The sequence below is a fragment of the Garra rufa genome, chromosome 20 (assembly GCF_049309525.1).
Source record: "Garra rufa chromosome 20, GarRuf1.0, whole genome shotgun sequence".
Taxonomy (NCBI): Eukaryota; Metazoa; Chordata; class Actinopteri; order Cypriniformes; family Cyprinidae; genus Garra; species Garra rufa.
Window position 1 is genome coordinate 15,968,734 of NC_133380.1, and position 15,072 is coordinate 15,983,805.

Here is a 15,072-nt window from a genome sequence, read left to right on the forward strand (position 1 = left end):
TCACACAGTTCTGAGAAAAAAGTTAGAATTGCGAACTTGTACCATGCATTTCTGAAAAAAAAAAACATAATTTGAGTATAAATTTCCCAATTTTGAGTTGTATCTTGAGATTCTGAGAAAAAGTCAATTGTGAGTATATATCTCACAATTCTTTTTCTCAGAATTGCGAGTTTAAATCTGTTTTTTTTCTCAGAATTGCGAGATATAAACTGAGATGAAAAAAGTCAGAATTGTGAGTATATATGAGTTACAATTTTTTTTTCTCGCAATTGCAAGCTTACATCCCGCAATTCTGACTTTTTTTGTAAAAATTGTGATATAAACTTAAATCTATGTAAAGAAACTTCTTAAAGAAAGTCAGAATTGCGAGGTTTGTATCACAATTCTGAGAAAAAACGTCAGAATTGTCAGTATATAGGAGTTTATTTCTCAGAATTGTGGGTTTAAATTTGTGTTTTTTCCTCTAATATCAAGTTTATATCACAATTCTGAGAAAAAAAGTCAGATTTGGGAGTTTAAATCACAATTCTTAGGAAAAAAAGTCAGACTTTATCAGAATTGTGCATTCAAATATATTTTTATCTCTCAATTGCGAGTTTATATCGCACATTTTTGAGAAAAATAGTCAGAATCTCACAATTTTGACTATTTCTCAGAATTGCGACTTTGTTTCTCAGAATTTCAAGTTTAAATCTAGAGTTTTTTTCTTTGCAGTTACGAGTTTTTAGAATTGTGCGTACATATCTCACAATTTTGACTTCTCAGAATTGCGACTTTGTATCTCATAATCGCATGTATATATTAATTCTGAGGAAAAAGTCAGAATTGTAACAAACTTGCAATTCTGAGGAAAAAAAGGCAGAATTGTGAGTCGCAATTACCTTTTTTATTTTATTCAGGAGAAAAACAGCAGTGTGGAATACAAAAATGCCGTTTAGTTGACTTTTCCCTTAGTTTAGGCTTTAAGATATTATACAGGTAAAATTATCAATATGTTTCCACTCAAATCATTTCATGTCCATGTAAATATTTATTTGGTGAGTAGTTGTGTAATAATAATAGTATGATTTATTAATGTGAAGAGCATGTTACCAGACAAATAGATGCTCATGGGGAGCTCTGGTCCAAAGTCTAACGGGGGCTTAGAGTAAAGTTCAAAATCCTGATATCTGTGGATCCATGGCAGCCTGGATCTGGAAAGCGTTGGCTTCAGTTTGTTCCCATGGAGAATGTTTTCTCTCCAAGGCTGTGAACAACAACAAAAAAATAATAATAATCCTATGTTTAAAAGATCTGATAATAAAAAGTTTATGCTTTTGTATAAACATAAACATGCATGCTTATTTGCTCAAATAGGAGAAATTGCTAATGATAACATCAATCTGTCATCTGTAAGGTTCACATTTTTAGGTGCTATGCTCATGTTCCGCAGGGAACAATAAGTTACAGACTCCGAAAGGCTGATAAATCAATTTCAGGCAAGTGCATGCTTCTAGATAACGCTGTGTGTCCCATGATTCAATCAGCATTAGCCCTGTCACCGTACTTGCAACTAAATACTGTCTTAAGCTCTGGGGATCTGTAAAGAGGTGGGCAAAGGAGGTAAACATCAGTAAAACTCTATCTTTTTGCTTAAGCTCTTAGGAATGTCCATAAAGTTGACATTGCACTGGGAAAGAAACATGACACAGTTGGGGGGTAACTGCGGTATGGCATGACCTCAACAGCACCTTTTTCAGCTCCTCTATCCGAGCATCGTCTGGCCGCTTTGGATGCTGGTTAGATTCAATACTGCTCTTAAAACCTGGGTAAGAGAAGCGAATACAAGTGGAATCCTAGAAAGAGAATTTTATATGAGAACAATTTATTTTGGTGGTGGGTTTTTTTTAAGCTTAGAATGTAATGAAAATAATGCCAACCTTGGAAAGTTCTCTGTAGAGTAGTTCTCCACCCTGATTTGGAGAGTTCATTGTTTGAGCATTGATGGTCTGGCCATGAGTAATATTAGTCAAAAACACATTAGACTTTGACTTTTGTAAGTCACTACTCGCTCTGTGTATGTCTTCGATATTTACCTAAAATAAAAAATGCATTCAATCAACCGCTAACTCTGTTTCTCCCCCTTCTAGAGGTAATTTGTTAAGCATTTCAGTCATTCATTACCTGGATGAAGTCCTTCCCATTTTTACCCTCATTCTGTTTCCATTGAAAATATTCTCTGTTGAAGTTGTCTAAAGGTATGTGAGTTCTCTTTTTAATGTTATGATGATCAGGTGTATCCTGGGATTGCTGGTTCTCTGTCACCAACCATAGCTCTCCTTTCCCAAGATCCAATCCAAACTCCTCGCTTAAGCTTAGAACCATGTCGGCTGATGGGAACAGGTCATGGTGTACTACTTCTTGAAGCCTCTTGACTTGGCAGATGTGGCTTATTCTAAAAGGTTAGTTACATTTTCTTAAACAATATCTGAGTATTTCACTATTTGTTAACATTTTGAATTTGTAGTCAAAAACAAACTTGTTCAAGACCCAGAAAGGTAGTAAGGACATTGTTAAAATAGTTCATGTGACATCAGTGGTTCAACCATAATTTTATAAAGCTATGAGAATACTTTTTCACAAAAAGTATTCTTGTACAGTTGAAGTCAAAAGTTTACATGCACCTTGCAGAATCTGCAAAATGTTAATTATTTTACCAAAATGAGAGGGATCATACAAAATGCATGTTATTTTTTATTTATTACTGACCTGAATAAGATATTTCACGTAAAAGACATTTCCATATAGTCTGCAAGAGAAAATAATAGTTAAATTCATAAAAATGACCCTGTTCAAAAGTTTACATACACTTGATTCTTAATATCAAGTTGTTACCTGAATGATCCACAGCTGGGGTGGTTTTTTTGTGATAGTTGTTCAAGGGTCCCTTGTTTGTCCTAAACAGGTAAACTGCCCACTGTTCAGAAAAATCCTTCAGGTCCCACAAATGATTCGGTTTTTCAGCATTTTTGTGTATTTGAACCCTTTCCAACAATGACTGATTGATTTTGAGATCTATCTTTTCACTCTGAGGACAACTGAGGGACTCATATGCAACTATTACAGAAGGTTCAAACACTCACTGATGCTCCAGAAGGAAACACGATGCATTAAGAGCCGGGGGGTGGAAACTGTTTTAATGTGAAGATCAGTGTAAATTTATTTTTTTGTCTTCTGGGAAGTAAATATCTTCTGTAGCTTCTGAAGGGCAGTACTAAATTAAAAAAATGATATTTAGACACATCTTCATTCTGTTCAAAAGTTTACACCCCGGTTCTGTTTCCTTCTGAAGCATCAGTAAGCATTTGAACCTTCTGTAATAGTTGCATATGAAGCATTCAGTTGTACTCAGTGTGAAAAGATGGATCTCAAAATCATACAGTCAACAAATAGTTTGTACTAAATAAAAAAATAACATGCATTTTGTATGACCCCTCTTATTATGGTAAAATAATTAACATTTAGCAGATTTTGCAAGGTGTATGTAAACTTTTGACCTCAACTGTTACTTCATAAAGTTGAGGTTGAACCACTGATATCACATGGACTATTTTAACAATATCTTTACTACCTTTGTAGGCCTTGAATATGTCCGTTGCCTTCCTGTCTATGCAGGGTCAGAAAGAACTCAGATTTAATCAAAAATATCTTAATTTGTGTTCTGAAAATGAACAAAGGTCTTGTGTGTCTGGAACGACATGAGGGTGAGTAATTAATGACAGAATTTAAATTTTTGGGTGAACTATCCCTTTTTATACTATCCTAAACCGATCGCCTACTGAGAAACTGTAAAGCAAAAAGGAGCTGCTCTTTGGGTGAAATTGTAATTTTACCGTTTCATGGCTTCAAGACAGGCATGATGAACCGCATTTCTGATAAACACCAGAGGCTCCATCAAAATGGTCTCAAGTGGCTTCACAAGGCAAACCGGACTCAGACCCATGTCAAGCGTGTCATACAGTCTCTCTGAGAAACTCAAGTCTGAGTTATACAGCACGGTCACCTGTTCCTCCTCATCGCCATCCAGCCTGGAAGAGATCAGATCGGTATGCATGATCTTAAGGAATTTTTGCTCTGCTGCATATTGGTAAATGTTGTGCACATGTGGAAGTGTTTTAAATGATGGCTTTCTTACTTCATAGGCACTGTAGTCCACAGTCTTCTGACCGCTTGATCTTTCAATCCTTCCAGAACAAAAAGGTGTAGAGCCTTATCCATCATATGAAATCCAGTGAGAACATTCAGCCTTTTGTTCTCTCTGTCTTTGACGCTTATTTTATGACCTGACAGGACCCTTTGAATAGTTTTCTCTGGATAACGATTTAGTTGGAAGGCAACTGCATTGATTTGTAGAATTTCTGATGTCAGTTTGGCTAAGACGGGATAATTGTTGTAGTTGAAGACATAAATGATCCGACCAAAAGGACAATCTCCTTCACTGTTGCTGTTTTCACAATGAAGGGTACGTGCTATCTCCACCTGGACTTTCAGTTGGGTGTCAGCTTCGAGATAATGACCCAGTGGCATTGCAATATCTGAGGGAACCTCAGAAGAACTACTCCTAATGGGCAATTTCAGCTTCAGATATCTGCATCCTTGGAGAAGATCTGAAAGATCTAGTTTTGCTATGCCATATGGATCATGAAGTTCAGTATCTGCTTTCATTAAGGCATTACGAGTACCCCATAAATCTTCTTTGGCATCACTGGGGTCAGTCCCAAATATAGCTGGTGTGCTAGAGGGTTTTTCCTTTTTTCTATCCCGATCATGAACTTCGATTTGAATGGGTGGACCTCTAAGAACCTCAAACAGCTTTCCAGGGCTCAGCAGACCAGTAAAAATCACATTCACGTCCTTGAAGTAGATATTAGCGTTGTGATCATGGCTTTTGGTTCTGTAAACAGCCATGTTGTGGAACTTGTACTGGCAGTAGACAGGAAGACATTTTGCCTGTTGAAAGATGAATGTGAATATTCCTACTGTGTTTAATATGTTCAGGTTGAATAATCCAACTAGTCATTTCTGAAATGGCATACCTTAAGTACATGGAAAGGAACAGGAGATGATGGCAGAGAAGAAGCTGATAAAACAGTGATGACTAGTGGATTGAGTTCAGCCTTCAGCTGCTCTGATATAAGTGGCTGATCAAGAGTGATATTCAAGAATCCCTCTTTTACTCCTCCGGAACAGAATCCCAGGCAGTCAATAAGCATCATACTCCCTAATATGAAGAGCCAGGTAGCTGATGTTTAGAAATATATACAGTTGAGGTCAAAAGTTTACATACACCCTGCGGAATCTGCAAAATGTTAATTATTTTACCAAAATAAGAGGGATCATACAAAATGCATGTTATATTTTTTTAGTCCTGACCTGAATAAGATATTTCACATAAAAGATGTTTACATATAGCCCACAAGAGAATAATAGTTACGTTTATAAAATGACCCTGTTCAAAGTTTTACCTGAATGATTCACAACTCATATGCAACTATTACAGAAGGTTTAAACACTCACTGATGCTCCAGAAAGAAACACAATGAATTTAAAGCCAGGGGGTGAATTTGAAGGGTAAATCAGGGTAAATTTGACTTATTTTGTCTTCTGGGAAACATGTAAGTATCTTCTGTAGCTTCTAAAGGGCAGTCCTAAATGGAAATATGATATTTAGGCAAAATAAGAAAAATGTACAGAAAAATAGGGCGATCAGAGTTTACTAGCATTTAAAGGAACATGCAACAGAATAGCCCGCACTAAAAAGGGCTGATTTTGACAAGGTAAAAAGAGTGTTTTTTACACTACCATTGAGAAAGTTTAACCAAAGTATGTCTCATTAAGACTAAAGAATCATATCAACTTGTGGAAAATGGGCAACTGATGACCCCTTTAATGCATTTTTCCTTCTGGAGCATCTGTGAGTGTTTGAACCTTCTGTAATAGTTGCATATGAGTCCCTCAGTTGTCCTCAGTGTGAAAAGATGGATCTTAAAATCATACAGTTATTGTTGAGAAGGGTTCAAATACACAAAATGCTGAAAAACCAAAGATTTTGTGGGACCTGAAGGGTCAGCTGTGGATCATTCAGCTAACAACACAGTATTAAGAATCAAGTGTAAGTAAGCTTTTGAATGGGGTCATTTTTATAAATTCAACTATTATTTTCTCTTGTGGACTATATGTAAATGTATTTTATGTAAAAAAAAATCGTATTCAGGTCAGTACTAAATAAAAGATAACATGCATTTTGTATGATCCCTCTTATTTTGGTAAAATAATTACCATTTTGCAGATAAAAAACAACTTTCTAATAGGAGTAAATATGTCAATATAACTATGGGAGTGTCCTCATATGGGATTTCTGTCCATAATGGATCATAGTTTGGCAAAATAATAACAGGATTGGGTAATATCCTCCATCCTCTGTCCAACCCTGCAATGAATGTGATTTGTCTGGCTCAGCTTTATGGGAATGAGGCTAAAATATTTCCCAAGCGAAGGCTTTCATCAGGAGCTCCCGCTGGGGGTCTAGATGAGACACATCAAAAGCTAAAGAAGCAGTCAGGCTTTGGTTGGTGCCATTCCACAGCCAATTAGAGGCTAAGTAGCAGGGACCCTGCAGGGAAGCCCCTTGCACAAATCCACCCCACAGCGCTTAGGAATAAGGGAAACGGCCCCTAAATGGCGAGCTGCCTCGCTAAAGTCGTGTTCATGATGTATTATATAAACAAAACATTCATTTACAGGAAACCTGTGTATAAGAACCATAAGCGTGGGTGAATACAACAGCTGTTGGCTACTAATAGGGGTTTTTCGAGCCTAAAATTCAGAAAATGATCTTGCTCCATAAGAACATGTAAACTTTAATTTCTCTTCTGAGGTTGCAATGAAGAAACTACCTGCAAGAAGAGGAGCAAAACTGAGTTCCAGTGAGGCGGCCTCCTTTCCCGGTTTTACCTCCAGGAGTTCTGCAATTTCCTGGGTGGGTTTCTGGAACAGTGTCTTCTTAGTGGGCGATGTTTGGCTCTTTTCTATTGTTAAACCACTCTTACTAGGAACTAAATTGAAAATAAAGTGACCACTGACATGCTGGTGTATATAAAAGTGTATAAAGATGTATCAAGGTATTTAGCAGTCAGTATTAAAGGGATAGTTCACCCAAAAATGAAAATTCTGTCATTAATTACTCACCTTCATGTTGTTCCAAGCCTATAAGACCTTTATTCATCTTCGGAACACAAATTAATGTATTTTTAATTAAATCTGAGAGGTTTCTGACCCTGCATAGACAGCAATGCAACTACCACATTCAAGGCCCAGAAAGGTAGTAAGGACATTATTCAAATCCCTGTGACATCAGTGGTTCAACACTAATTTTATGAAGTTACAAGAGTATTTTTATGTGCAAAGAAAGGAAAAATAATGATTTTAATCAACAATTTATTTTCTTCTGTGTCAGAAGATGTGGTTTTGTGATGAATGCGCATTCAAAACTGACTAAAAAGTGACTACTAAGCTACAAAAAATTATTTTTATGGCTTCATAAAATTAAGGTTGAACCACTGTCTATTGATATGGACTATTTTAACAATGTTCTTACCACCTTTTTGGGCCTTAAACATGTCAGTTGCGTTCCTCTCTATGCAGGGTCAGAAAATGCTTGGATTTCATCAAAAATATCTTAATTTGTGTTCTGAAGATGAACAAAGATCTTAAAGGTTTGGAAAGACATGAGGGTGAGTAATTCATAAAATAAATGAAATAAAAAATAAAATGAGAATTTTTGGGTGAATTATGACCACATACACAATCAAACCTATGCATGTTGTTAATAAATCTTTTATTCGCATACAGTATAAACATTAGCATCACATACCTGTGGCACAGCGAAGCTCCAAACGCTTCCTATGATCAGCTGATGCCAGATCCTTGCAGTTTTTTATAGATGGACTTGTTCTCAGGTTCTCCTTCTCATAGATAGCTCTCATCTTACAAACCATCTTCCTGATGCCACCTTTAAAAACATTTAGCAAGAACTTTGACATCACTGAAGATTTTTTTATTCAAGCATGATCACTAGAAACACTGCATGTTTCTATTGTGCTACATAATGTTCTCCCTTCTCACAGCACTGTACCAGATGTGAGAATGCAAGTGCCAGATCTGCCATCTCACAATTATGGCTAGCACCTGTCATAGTGAATTTCACACTTGAGATTCACAGTCATTTTTCTGCCTACTGTGATGTAAATGACTGTCTTTAAACCAGTTAAAACACTATGACTAGCCCCCTTAGAGACAAAGTTCACTTGAAGTCATTATGCTCTGCGGTATCTAAATTGTAGATCTTAAAAAACTGTAAAATAGAGATGTTCTGACCAAAGTCACAATGTAGGAAACCATAATAGGAAGCACAACTGTGACCCTGGATCACAAAACCAATCTTAAGTAGCATGGGTATATTTGCAGCAATAGCCAAAAATACATCTTATGAGTCAAATGTTCAGCTTTGATGTATAAATCCCATTCAGCTTTAATGTATAAATCCCAATTTAAAAAAAAAAAAAAAACTTAATATGACTGGTTTTGCTGTCCAGGGTCACAATTAATAAAGCAGGGTTAAATCATACCCATTTGTTCTGGATCCTCTCCGGACTTCTCCTGTGGCAGTCTGAAGGCTTTGGGTCTGTCATTCCTGGCTTTGAAAGACACCTTGTCTTTGCTGTCCCATACTATAACGCTGATCTTATGGGAGGCCATTTTAATCAGGAGCTCTTTGTTGACATTGAGTTTTAGTGTCTGAGACCAACTCACCCACACCTGGTTTCCTTCTCGCCAAGGCTTCAGCACCTTGACAGAACATATAGCAGACAATTTCATGATTATATGGAGATTTATATTATTACTTTTTGAAGAAATGAATACTTTAATTTAGTAAAAATACATTAAATTGATCAAAACTGATAGTAAAACAGTAATGTTGCAAAAGATTCACATTAACTATTTCACATTAATGCTGTTCTTTTGAATGTTCTGTTCATCAAATTCATCTTAAAATGTTTGATAGTTTCCACAAAAATATGATAATAATAAGACACATTTTTAAAGTAGCAATTCAGCATATTAGACTAATAAAAGGTCAAAGATGTGACACTGGACTTAAGTAATGGCTGCTGAAAATTTAGCTTTGCCACCACACACACATATGTGACCCTGGACCACAAAACCAGTCTTAAGTCGCTGGGGTATATTTGTAGCAATAGCCAAAAATACATTGTATGGGTCAAAATCATTGATTTTTCTTTTATGCCAAAAATCATTAGGAAATTAAGTAAAGATCATGTTACATTAAGATTTTTTGTAAAATTCCTACTGTAAACCTATCAAAATGTGATTTTTGATTAGTAATATGCATTGCTAAGAACTTAATTTGGACAACCTTAAAGGTGATTTTCTCAGTATTTTGATTTTTTGCACCCTTAGATTCCAGATTTTCAAATAGTTGTATCTTGGCCAAATATTGTCCTATCCTAACAAACTATACATCAATAGAAAGCTTATTTATTGAGCTTTCATGTGATGTATATATCTCAGTTTTGTAAAATTTAACCTTATGACTGGTTTTGTGGTCCAGGGTCACATATATATCACTAAGCCTGCATTTATTTGATTCAAAAGTACAGCAAAAGCAGTAATATTGTGAGTTCTTTTTACTATTTCAAATAACCGCTTTCTATTTGAATAGATTTTAAACTGTAATTTATTTTTGTGGTCAAATCTAAATTTTCAGCATCATTACTCTAGTCTTCAGTGTCACATGATCCTGCAGAAATCATTCTAATATGCTGATTTGCTGTTCAAGCAAAATTTATTATTATTATTATTATTATCAATATTTAAAACAGTTGAGTCCACAGTTTTTAGGATTCTTTGGTGAATAGAAAGATCCAAAGATCAGCATTTATCTGAAATAAAATGGATTTTGTTACATCATACACTATACCGTTCAAAAGCTTGGAGACAGAATATTTTATTTAAATTTTTTATAATCTTAAAAGATTTGTATTTCAGATAAATGCTATTCTTCTGAACTTTATATTTATCAAAGAACCTGAAAAAATCTACTTGGTGTTTTCAACATAATAATAATGATTGTTTTTTGAGCAGCAAATCAGAATATTAGACTGGAGTAATGATGCTAAAATTAGTTTTGAAATCACAGGAATAAATTACGTTTTAAAATATATTCAAATAGAAAGCAGTTATTTTAAATAATAAAAATATTTTAGAATATTACTGCTTTTGCTGTGCTTTGGGTCAAATAAATACAGGCTTAGTGAGCAGAAGTAAACATCACAGTAAATAAACAATTAAAAATCTCAAATGTGCTAATTATTCTTTCAAAATTGTAGACAAAAAGTGTTCAGCCCTAAACAGCAAGGTGCACAATACAAGTCTAAAGAGGCCATTAACTGAAACTCTAAACCAGCTTTCTTTTGGGTCAGTGGTGCAAATCCTTGTGCATAATTTACTAGCATTCACTGACAACACCAACAACTCTTTATCAGGTCAAAGTAGTAGTATTATTCTACATATAAATAATTGATAGTTTACAAGCTCTTGCTTAGAATTAACCACTAATTAATTCCAGTAGTTTACCTTAGTCTCATTCGCCATGTAGAGTTTAGCCGCCAAGCCAAACATTACTAGATCCACTCTGGTTGGTTCAGGGTCATCAGGCAGCATGTTGTACTCAATGCAATAATAGCCCTCAGCTCTGGGGGCCTCCACTACCTCACTGGATGCATCTTTCTTTGTCTCTCTTTTCTTTTTTTCAGAATTAGCAAGATACCCCTCATGCTCTGTTTAATTTAAGAAAAACATATCAACTATTAACTGTTTAAACAAGACAATGTAAGTTTATTTATTTTACTGATGTCAAGAAAATATATTTAAAATACAATTCATACCTTTAAAGATAGCTAATGCAATGCTGACTGTACAGGTGACAATGTAGCTGGAGTCAGTTGTAAATGTTGTTAGGATTTGTTCGTCCTCAGGACTGGATTCTGGGATCTCAATATTTGGATCTTTACTTTTGCCAGAATCAGACTCACAGTCTGTGAGTTGTGTGGAATTTGAAGACGAATCTTTGAGAATCTTAAAATCTTCATCACTTCTCCTCATGTCAGGTGATGCTGAGACAGCGCATTCCATTGTCAACTAGAACAAAAAAGTACTATGATGATACTATATGTAAGAGTTTTTAGATACCACAATACAAAAAGAAAACTTTTTTTCTATTTGATCATTTTAAATTGAAACAATTTGTTAAATGAGCATTATTATTTTATAAAGTTCATCAGAAAACTTACCTTGACTGACAGCCGTTTTCCAGCTTTCTCCTCAGCGCTACTTTTATGTTTTAATTGGTCGCACAAGCATTGGAGAACTTTGTAACGTTGGCTTTTGTTATATGGAATGCTTTGCGTCGCCGTGACAACTAGAGTCGCGCGAACATAATGAAGCGCGCGCGCTGGTAAATAGGAAACGACAAGCGGCTCATGGAACTGTAACTACAGTCAGCAGCAGTTACACAGTGGCCGATCGACATTCGACTCCTCCGGCACTTCAAAGCTTTACTTATTAGAGGGCTGAAAGGAAAAGATCATTTCTGCAACGCACAAAACTATTTCTGTGCTGCCAAGGAAAACTTGAGGGAAAGTAAAACTTTGTGTTAAAATATATATTCAAAATTTCAAAATACCAAAGTTCTCACTATATATATATATATGTGTGTGTGTGTGTGTGTGTGTGTGTGTGTGTGTGTGTGTGTGTGTGTGTGTGTGTGTGTGTGTGTGTGTGTGTGTGTGTGTGTGTGTTTATATGGTTAGGATAGGACAATATTTGGCCAAGATACAACTATTTGAAAATCTGTAATCTGAGGGTGCAGATAAATCAAAATATTGAGAAAATCACCTTTAAATTGTCCAAATGAAGTTCTTAGCAATGCATATTACTAATTAATTGCATTTTTTACTTATTTACGGTAGAAAATTTACAAAATATCTTCATGGAACATGATATTTACTTAATATTTTTGGCATATACACTGTGATATTGACACTGTGCATAAAGGTTATTTGCCATATATTTGCCATTCTTCATGAAAATTTAAATTCTGATTAACTTTAATTTATATATTTACTATATTGTATTACTATTATTATTATTATGTATCAGTATATCTTAAGTTGCAAAGTAGACTTTAGATGCATTAATTTATTTATTAGCATACACTACTGTTTAAAAGTTTGGGATCAGTAAGATTTTTTATGTTTTTTAAAGTTTTTTTCTGATCTTCAAGGCTGTGTTTATTTGATTAAAAATACAGAAAAAACTGTAATATTCTTGCAATTTAAAATAGTGTTTTTCTATTTTAATATACTTTAAAATATAATTTATTCCTGAATTTTCACCATTATTACTCCAGTCTTCAGTGTCACATGATCCTGGAACCTGTGATAAATTTATTTAAAATAAAAATATTTCAATAATATACACTACCGGTCAGTATTTTTTTTTCTTTGTTTGAAATAAATTAATATGTTTATTCAGCAAGAATGTGTTAAATTGATAAAAAGTAAGAGCAAAGATTTCTATTTTGAATAAATGCTGTCCTTTTTAACGCTTTATTTGTAAAGAATCCTGAAAAAAGTCACATTTTCCAACATTGGTAATAAAGCATATTATAATGATGTATGAAGGATCATTCAGCATGAAGTATATTTTATAATATAATTATTATTTTGTATTTTTTAATCAAATATGCGCAGCTTTGATGAGAAGAAAATACATTTTTTTAAAAAAGATAAAAAATCTTACTGATCTCAAACATTTGAACACCAGTGTATATTTAACAAGACAATACATACAGTCGTGGCCAAAAGTTTTGAGAATTACATAAATATTGGAAATTGGAAAAGTTGCTGCTTAAGTTTTTATAATAGCAATTTGCATATACTCCAGAATGTTATGAAGAGTGATCAGATGAATTGCATAGTCCTTCTTTGCCATGAAAATTAACTTAATCCCGAAAAAAAATTTCCACTGCATTTCATTGCTGCCCTTAAAGGACCTGCTGAGATCATTTCAGTAATCGTCTTGTTAACTCAGGTGAGAATGTTGATGAGCACAAGGCTGGAGATCATTATGTCAGGCTGATTGGGTTAGAATGGCAGACTTGACATGTGAAAAGGAGGGTGATGCTTGAAATCATTGTTCTTCCATTGTTAACCATGGTGACCTGCAAAGAAACGCATGCAGGCATCATTGCGTTGCATAAAAATGGCTTCACAGTCAAGGATATTGTGGCTACTAAGATTGCACCTAAATCAACAATTTATAGGATCATCAAGAACTTCAAGGAAAGAGGTTCAATTCTTGTTAAGAAGGCTTCAGGGCGTCCAAGAAAGTCCATCAAGCGCCAGGATCATCTCCTAAAGAGGATTCTGCGGGATCGGAGTGCCACCAGTGCAGAGCTTGCTCAGGAATGGCAGCAGGCAGGTGTGAGCGCATCTGCACGCACAGTGAGGCCAAGACTTTTGGAAGATGGACTGCTGAGGACTGGAGCAAAGTCATATTCTCCGATGAAGCCTCTTTCCGATTGTTTGGGGCATCTGGAAAAAGGCTTGTCCGGAGAAGAAAAGGTGAGCGCTACCATCAGTCCTGTGTCATGCCAACAGTAAAGCATCCTGAGACCATTCATGTGTGGGGTTGCTTCTCATCCAAGGGAGTGGGCTCACTCACAATTGTGACCCTGGACGACAAAACCAGTCATAAGGTTAAATTTGACAAAACTGAGATTTATACATCATAAAGCTCAATAAATAAGCTTTCTATTGATGTTTGGTTTGTTAGGATAGGACAATATTTGGCTGAGATACATCTATTTGAAATCATAAATCTGAGGATGCAAAAAAATCAAAAAGACTGAGAAAATCACCTTTAAAGTTGTCCAAATTAGGTTCTTAACAATGCATATTACAAATCAAAAATTACATTTTGATATGTTTACAGTAGGAATTTTACAAAAACTCTTCATGGAACATGAACTTTACTTAATTTCTTAATGATTTTTGGCATAAAAGAGAAATCAAAAATTTTGACCCATGCAATGTATTTTTGGCTATTGCTACAAATATACCCCAGCGACTTAAGACTGGTTTTGTGGTCCAGGGTCACAATTTTGCCCAAAAACACAGCCATGAATAAAGAATGGTACCAAAACACCCTCCAACAGCAACTTCTTCCAACAATCCAACAACAGTTTGGTGAAGAACAATGCACTTTCCAGCACGATGGAGCACCGTGCCATAAGGCAAAAGTGATAACTAAGTGGCTCAGGGACCAAAACAATGAAATTTTGGGTCCATGGCCTGGAAACTCCCCAGATCTTAATCCCATTGAGAACTTGTGGTTAATCCTCAAGAGGCGGGTGGACAAACAAAACCCCACTAATTCTGACAAACTCCAAGAAGTGATTATGAAAGAATGGGTTGCTATCAGTCAGGATTTGGCCCAGAAGTTGATTGAGAGCATGTCCAGTCGAATTGCAGATGTCCTGAACAAGAAGGGCCAACACTGCAAATATTGACTCTTTGCATAAATGTCATGTAATTTTCAATAAAAGCCTTTGAAACGTATGAAGTGCTTGTAATTACATTTCAGTACATCAAAGAAACAACTGAAACAAAGATCTAAAAGCAGTTTAGCAGCAAACTTTGTGAAAACTAATATTTGTGTCATTCTCAAAACTTTTGGCCACGACTGTACACTTTACAGTACTGTAAAATAAAATACTGTATGAATCTATTATGTACATCAGGATATTTGTTTTTGTTCTTTAGTTCATGTTTATTGTATTATTTTATTGGTATTTTGTCTATGCGTGGGTTATAGGCATATTTGCCATTTTCATGAAAATGTAAATTCTGATTAACTTTGATTTATTTAATTACTAGCTGTATTATTAAA